Source organism: Triticum dicoccoides, chromosome 7B (genome assembly GCF_002162155.2).
Source record: "Triticum dicoccoides isolate Atlit2015 ecotype Zavitan chromosome 7B, WEW_v2.0, whole genome shotgun sequence".
NCBI classification, from domain to species: domain Eukaryota; kingdom Viridiplantae; phylum Streptophyta; class Magnoliopsida; order Poales; family Poaceae; genus Triticum; species Triticum dicoccoides.
The window spans coordinates 5,803,783-5,812,545 of NC_041393.1; the positions used below are offsets into that span (position 1 = coordinate 5,803,783).

Here is an 8,763-nt window from a genome sequence, read left to right on the forward strand (position 1 = left end):
AGAGGAGTTGCTGGTAAGAGCCCAACTCCAGGAAGACGTCGACGTTGCTTTTAAGATCCAAGAAACCCATTCCCCTCCCGAGATTTCCGCCGGTGGATGAGCCTTGGGTTGCCTGTTGATGCAAGGGGAACTGAGAGAAGAATGGGATCTGGTCCTCCTCATCATCGGCATGGCGGCGGCGGTTGAGGGTGCCGCCGGAGGCGGCCATTGGGGCGAGGCGGGGAAGGAGCGAGGCGAGGAGGCGGGGAACGAGCGAGGCAGGGTAGGTGCAGGGCGATGCGGGGTAGGTGCGGGCCGATCGATAAGTCCCAATAAGTTCCTTCCTAAGGGTCTTTTTTGATAAGTCCCAAATGACCACTGTAAGTCCCTATAAGTCCCTCCAGTTTGGTTTAGATGGGGCTTATAGGGACTTTTTTAAGTCACAGGCCTCACACACGCCACCTCACCTTAACAAGCCCGTTTCGAACCAACCATACCCAAAACCAGGCCCATTTACCACCTAAACAGCCCCGACGCAGCTCACGCTCTCATTTTTTGGGATCTTAGTATCTGTAGTGATTGATGAGAGCTCCTGCTCGACGCTCGCTAGCGTCAAGTTGAGGAGGTTTCGCTGATAGAGGTTGTTTGCGGGCTGGCTTGTTCATGGCCCGTTAACTAAGTTTGCCCCGTTTGTTAATTCGAACGTTGTCGTGGCTGTTTCCATACTGCCTCGCGTACGTGTACGCTGCTTCCGTTGCTAAAAAAGCTGCTTCCCAATTCTAAAAAAACAAAAAGAAAACGTGTACGATGCTTCCTGAACTTTTTCGCGGCTGTTTCCTGTACCTTTTCGTGGCTGTTTCCTGAACTTTTTCGTGACTGTTTCGTGGCTGTTTCAGTTGTTTCAAAAGTTTGTACAATAATTTTGTTTCTGAATTTGTACAGTGAGAAATGCAGACCTGAGGATAATAATAAGAATCAACAACTTTTAGTACAAGAATTTGTACTAATTGTTGTTTCTGAATTTGCAGCAATATATTTTCTAGTAATCTGAAGAGTAATTAGAATGAGAAAAAAAAACAAATGTTCAGTGTATATATAAAATTGAAGAGTAAAGTGAAAGGTAAATTCTTGTGTTGTTGAACAATATTCAGAAACAAAAAGAATCAGCAGAAACATTGTTTTGGCACAACTTGCTACAGAATGGAATAAATGTTCTCAAAGAAAAAACTAGTTTCACGAGTGGGCAGATATTTGTTGGCTCTCTTTGCATTTGTAATTCTATCCACTTTGTACATCTGTTCATCCATGTCTCTGTGCACCTGTAACAATTTAATTTATGTTAATTGTTGGAAAAGAACATTATCAAGTGCGAAGAAAAAAAGATTACGCGTAATATCAGCGAAAGTAGGCTTATGTACCACTACTGTATTTCCAAGGAAAATATGTTCGTCATGAGATTAATTTGAATATGCGGAATCGCTGAAGAATAGGAAGAAATTTAATAAAGTTAGGCCACAAAATCATATCTAACAACCCTCTATTGCTGTAAAATGTTGAATAAGATTAATGTGTACATGTTCATGCAGAAATGATTTCACCAGTGGTAGTTGAATTTCATTGTCTTTACAATTGACTGTGTGATATAAGAACTTCTCATGAATTTCGTTAAAAATAAAAGTAGCTGAACCTTTTTAATGAACAAGTTTAAAGAATGGAATGAACAAGAATTGATTTAACAAATGTTGAACCGAATGAAACAGGTTTAATAAACAATTGTTCAACCATAAATAAGTAGTTGAACATCTTTTTTGTTAACAAATTGAACAAAAAAGAGATATGTAAATATATTGAAGAAAAATTCCAGGCAATTAATAAAAATGATTAACAAATGTTCAAATTTGTTTTTTTCTATTTAACCTATTCAAAACGAATGTTCAGTTTTTTTGTTGCAAACAAATGTTCCATTTTTATACAAAAATGTTCATCGTATATTACAAAATTGTTCACAGTATGTTTCAAAAAAAACATTAACTACGCATTATAAAAATGTTCACGCATATTAAGAATATGTTCAACGAATACTACAAAAGTTCACTGTTAATTTGAATTTTTTTTCCAGTGTTTATTACACAAAAATGTTCAGTGTGTATTCGGAAATTTTCCAACATCGATTACACAAAGTGTTCAATGTGTATCCAGAAAATGTTCAACGTACATTAGAAATGTTCAATGCCTACCAAAATTAAACAATAGATTCTAATAGGTTATAAGCAAAAAAATGGAACGAATGAACTCTTAAGAATTTAGTTCAACAGAAAGTGAATAAGTTTAATAGATAATGAACAAATTTTGGAATGTTAATAAACATAAAAAAATTCCTTTTTACGCTGAAAGTTGATTAATTAAGAAACAAATACACAGAATGACAAGTTAATTAGAACCATGCTGAAGTAGATGATATTCTGCAGGGCAAACTCTGCAAAAGGCAATAAAATTAGAATATCACCTAGCACAAAAGGAAACATCACTCTATTTCACCTTTTCTTATAAAAATATGGGACCAAACTTCACTGCATATGGAAGACATATGTCATGTTCAGATTGAGAATGATTTGTGAGAAGAACATCATCACGTCAGAACTGCCAAATTTGTGAGAAACGAAACACATCCAAGCACCAACTAGTGTTCAGATTGAGAAGTTTCGCTTTTAAATTTCACTCGATCTACTCTAATTCTAGACTCAGGTAGCCAACCGGACCAGATTGTTCTTCCATAGCGGATATGTCTACCATATCTCGGGCGATATGAATGACTTTGTTGTTGTGCTAGAAAATGCCTACTTAACCATAGCGCATATGCTTTGCTAACAATTGCAGCAAATCCATGGGCACAACCACATGTTCGCGCACATTTAGAAGATGTTTGATTTAGTCTGGCATAAAGCTTCTCTGCAAAGGAGACATCTTACTAACAACTTTGGCCCAACGAAGAGTAGAAAACCGTGACCGGAAAGTCGCAGTGGACCGTACAGGAACATTTTGGCCTAGAAAAAGAAATAGAGGAAGGTATAAAACTCATAGTCATAAAACAACACCAAAAGTGAAGATAGTGCAAGAAAAGCTGATAGATAATATACAAATGAATTGCTAACAAGTAACCTATTAAAAAAGGAAAATGATTACTTAAGAATCATATGAGTTCAGGTCAAACAACAACAAAAAATCTATAAACCAAACATTATTTTAACCTTTTCGTCACAGAAAAATTGTTCGTAAGTCATGGACAGAGTGGACATACTTTTTCCTTAAGAAATCAAGTACTGTGATGACCAATCCTTCACATAAAAACACATGCAAGCACCAACTACTGGTATGAGCACCGAAGTATTTCCAAAAATCACACAAACCGACAACTAGTATGAGTAATCCCTACCAGAACGAACAAAACAACAACTAGGATGAGCAATCCCTACCAAAATCGAGCAAAACAACTACTGTGATGAGCAATCCCTACCAGATCGAACACATCAACTACTTGGCACCAATTCCTACCAAAAAGGAGCACGAGATTGATCTAGGGGTCAAGAAACAGGGACGAATTCCAACCAAAACAAAGCAACACCTAGCAGATCGAACGAACAGAGCCGCATCAACCAGCTCCCCACTCCATACGAAACCATAATCGTAGAACTAAATGGATCGAGATCGAAACAGTAACTACAACCTGCTTCTCAAATCTGCCATGAAAAAGATGGGAGATGAACAACGAACCTTGCGCAGCCATGGCGGCAACCAATTCCGCGAAGAGAAAACGCCGGCCCGGGAGTCACGAAGATAAAGAGAAGAAGCAGGCGAAGAGAGAAGAGAAACGCCGGCTGGGGAAGCGAGACGAGAAAGAGAGGAAAAGAAGGAAGCGAAGAAGGGCGAAGAGGACTCGAAACAGTAGTACAAGAGTCGAAAAGGGCCGGCCCGTATAAACGCTGGCTTCAGCGAAGCCACAATGTTGTGACGCTAACGAGCGTCAAATAGGATCCACCGTGAACAAGGATTCCCTTTTTAATGAACAGTCCGTCATCACTGTGTTGACACACGAACACGTCACGTGTACCCTCGACGCCGGGGGTGATGCACCGCAGCTCACGTCGAAGAAGACCCGACCGACAACACGATACGCAAGACAGTCGACGGACGCTTTTGCAGACCCGAAACCCCACACCCCCGGGAGGGACCCCGTCAGGGAGTGCGGCGGCTATGGGCTGCCCTAGGTCGATTCGCTCGCCCCTAGAGCCTCGAGATTCCCGGCTCTCAAACACGAAGAACAACGAAGAACGAGAGAGAAAAAACGGTGGAGAGATAAAATATAGATGAAAAAGTAGTATATTGATTTGTTCGATTGTGTGTTATTCAATCGGCCGTCACCCCCAACATATATAAGAGGCGGCTGGACTTCCCGTACAAGCAAAGGATTCATCTAGGCTTTTCTTACAAGAAAAATTACATCAATTCGCGTTCTAGAGTCCTAGTTCTATTCCAACTCGGATTCAGTCTGAATCTGGCCCAAACTCTGTCTTCCTTCTTGCGCGGGCCGCCGAGCTTGCATATGATCTCCGATCAAGACAGCCCAAATATCAAACTTGTGCCCCTCGATGATACGAACAACTGTCATGTTGATTATTTTTTCAAATAAGGCCATCTTGAATACTACTCGAGGTCATCTTTACCTTCCAGTCGGACTCGGTCTTGCAGTAGACTGGATTATCCAAGTTTGGTAGTGAACTTGTAGGCCATATACTATATCTGATGATGATGACTCCAAAACCAAAGTTTACCGTCTTGATGATATACATAACTTCTGTATTGAACACTTCTTCATCCTAAGTCATCTTGATAAACTTTCGGGCAAATGTTCAGTTTCACTCGGATTCAAGCTCATCCACTCGGATATTAGAGACTTTTACTCGGACCATCCGACTGGACTTTTTCACTCGCAAAACAATCTTTCACTCGGATGACTATATTTTTATTCGGATAATAATAAGTTCATCCGGTCAGCAAACTTCCACTCGACCGGTAATTTTCACTCAACCGGTAAATTTTCACTCGGATGATAAGCTTTTTATCGATCGGTAAGTTTTTACTCGAAAATTAAGCTTTCACTCGACCGGTAAGTTTTCACTCGGACAGCAAGCTTTTCACTCGACCGAAAACGTAGGCTGATCTTGATTTGTCTCCTCAGGTCCCATACGACCTCGGATCGTGATGAATTATATATGAAAATCAATCGGCTCGACGAGAGGAAACTTTCTCGTGTTGAAGTTTTTCCGATTCAAGGACTTCTTAAGGGCCGAATTGCTCGCGCGACCCATCAGACATGTTGTGTGGTACTTCGCGCCATATTTCCATTCAACTTTGGTCTGCAGTGTATCGCCTCTAACTTTTGCATATGAAATCGGATTGAGATGACTTATATATCAAAATCGATTGCCTCGACGAGACGAAGACAATTCCTTCAGAGTACTCCTTCATCCGAGGTCGTCTTGAAGGCATGACCGGCCGAAGACCACTCGGAATATTGAATTCTGCCACTCGGAATATAATTTCGGCCCCTAAGATGGAGTCGTACGATGATAACCTAAACATCAAAGTTGTTCCACTCGGTGATGTGAAACTTTTCATGCTGAAAACTCTTTCACTCTGTATCTTGCCAAAATCAGGCGTCAACACATGCCCCCCTGTTTTTCGGCAAAGCTTGCACGCCGAAAAATAATATGCACAGTGTTCGTTCTAAGGACGATGTCAACACTCCATCGGCCATTTATTGTTCTCAGGGCGATAATTATGTATCGGCCATGTTTGTGCTAAGGGCGATAATCGTATATCGGCCATTGCCTACTCAGGCTTCCTGCCACACACTCGGGTGGTACTTCTTCAAATATTTTCCGTTGAGATCTCGGGGTAACAATGCCCCTTGTATTGATTCCACCAAATATGAATCTCCGGGAACAACTCTTGTAATCCTAAAAGGACCTTCCCAACTTGGAGACCACTTCCCGAATTTTCTATCTCTTGAACCAATCGGCAGAATCACTTTCCAGACGAGATCACCGACTTGAAAATTCTTCAACTTAACTTTCTTATTGTAAGATCTTGCAACCCTCAACTTGTCTCTCTCTATGGACTTCAAAGCAACCAAACGTTTATCGGCAACTTCATCAATATTGTCCATCATCAAGTTATAAAAGTCTACTGCCGATAAATCATTTTGTTTGGCTATTCTCAAAGCATTCAAATTTACTTCCACTGGTAAAACGGCCTCTTGACCGTATACTAGCTCATATGGAGTTACCCTCGTAGCACCATGCCTTGAAATTCTATGTGCCCATAAAGCTTCGGACAACAACTCATGCCATCTCCTCGGACTATCCTCAATCTTCTTCTTGATGAGCTTGATTAAAATTTTATTGCTAGACTCGGCTTGTCCATTAGCTTGGGCATAATACGGAGAGGAATTGAGCAACTTTATATTATAAGATTTGGCAAACTCTCTGACTTGGTGTGACATGAAAGATGAACCTTGATCTGTAGTTAACGTTTGAGGAATACCGAATCTATGAATAATATGCTCGGTTATGAATTGAATTACCTCCGTATGTGTCATGTTCTTGAGAGGTACTGCTTCAGACCATTTAGTGAAATAATCAGTTGCCACCAATACGAACCGATGCCCTTTTGAGGAAGATGGGTGGATTTGTCCAATGAAATCTAAACCCCAACTCTGAAAGGACACGGTTTGATAATAGGATGTAACATAGCAGCAGGAGCCAATTGAATATCATCAAACTTTTGACAAGCTTCACATCCTTTATAATATCTGAAGCAATCATTAATCATAGTCGGCCAATAAAACCCAGCACGTCGCAATAACCATTTCATCTTGGGAGCCGACTGGTGAGTGCCACAAATACCTTCATGTACTTCTCCCATAGCAACTCTTGCCTGGTCCTCATCCAAACACTTTAGAAGAACATCATCGACTGTTCGGCGATAAAGACCATCATCTCTCATTGTATACTTGAAAGCCATACGCCGAACAGCCCTGTCCATCCTTTCACTCGGATTGCACAAGTAATCAACAATGGGCTTTCTCCAGTCGGAATTATCACCTACACTAGATTTTTTGTTAATGGCCGAATCAGTGGGTTCAGGTTCGGCCTCTCCCATATTGGCAAGACAAGACATCGGTCTTTGAGAGATATGAAACATGCCATGATCAACATGATATCCAGATGCTTGTTGTGCCAACTCATTTGATTTCCAGTTGTCATGTCTAGATATATGTGCAATGCTAAAACAATCCAAAGTAGAAATTATATCTAGACATTTATCAAGATAAACATTAAGTGATTCGTCCAAACACTGAAAGACTCTGGATATTTGCTGCACCACTATTAACGAATCACCGTAAGCCTCAATATGTGTAACACTTATAGCAAGTAACATCTCTAAACCGAATAACAATGCTTCATATTCGGCTTGATTGTTTGTGCAAAAATATTCTAAGCGGCATGAGGCTTCAAAAACAGCACCATGAGGAGATATATAAACAATACCAACACCTTGGCCATTGCTACAAACTGAACCATCAAAGTATAATCTCCATGGCAGTAATGAAACAAGGTTCATATCAACATCATGCTTGTCATTAATTCGATGTTCAACAATGAAATTAGCAACAATTTGGCCTTTCATGGATTTTAGAGATTCATAAGCCAAATCATATTCAATCAAAGCATAAGCCCACTTGCCAATTCTACCACTAAGAATCGGCCTATGGAACATGTACTTAATGACATCGGTTTGACAAGCTACTACACAAGCACTCGGCACTAAGTAATGTCTCAATTTTGTGCAAGCATAATATAAGCATAGACATAGTTTTTCAATAAATGTATACCTTGTCTCGGTGTCCAATAAGCGCCTGCTCAAATATGTAATGGCATGCTCTCTTCCTTCGGTATCTTGAGTCAAAGCAGCACCAATAACACCTTCCTCTGCTGCGATATAAAGCTTAAAAGGCTCTCTATGCTTGGGTGCTTTCATCACCGGAGGAGTGCACAAATAATTCTTGATCATATCAAAGGCTTCTTGCTGTTTTTCCCCCCAAGTGAAATCAACATCATTCTTTAACCAAAGGATAGGAGTAAATGCATCAACTTTCCCTGACAGATTAGCTATGAACCTTCTCAAATAATTGACCTTGCCAAGAAACTTTTGCATATCTCTCTTGCATGTTGGAACCTCCACTTTCTGTATGGCCTCTATCTTTTTGGGATCAATTTCGATGCCATCTTCATGAATAATGAAACCCAAAAATTTGCCAGCTGACACGCCGAATGCACACTTCAAAGGATTCATCTTTAGTCCATACTTTTTCATTCTTTCAAAAGCTAAACGCAAATCGGCCAAGTGAGATTCAAAAGCATCCAATTTGACAACAATATCATCAATATAAACTTCAAGTATGATACCGAGTAAATCATGAAAAATCAAATTCATAGCCCTTTGATATGTGGGTCCAGCATTTTTTAATCGGAATGTCATCACTGTCCACTCAAATAAACCAAGGAAACCAGGACATCGAAAAGCTGTTTTGTACATGTCTTCTTCGCCATAAAAATTTGATTGTATCCGGCATTACCATCTAGAAAGCTAATAACCTTATGTCCAGAAGCATCATTAATAAGCATATCGGCTATTGGCATGGGATATTCATCTTTGGGTGTA

At 40.2% G+C, this 8,763-nt stretch overlaps 1 long non-coding RNA gene across 1 annotated transcript; it reads right to left on the bottom strand.

The window, feature by feature from the left end:
- Positions 1-1,083: 1,083 nt before the first annotated feature.
- LOC119335494 lies at positions 1,084-3,864 on the bottom strand. Its single transcript, XR_005161895.1, has 3 exons — positions 3,751-3,864; positions 2,949-3,023; positions 1,084-1,298 (listed from the first exon to the last, which is right to left on the bottom strand). It is a non-coding gene; the product is annotated as an uncharacterized LOC119335494 (long non-coding RNA).
- Positions 3,865-8,763: the final 4,899 nt, after the last annotated feature.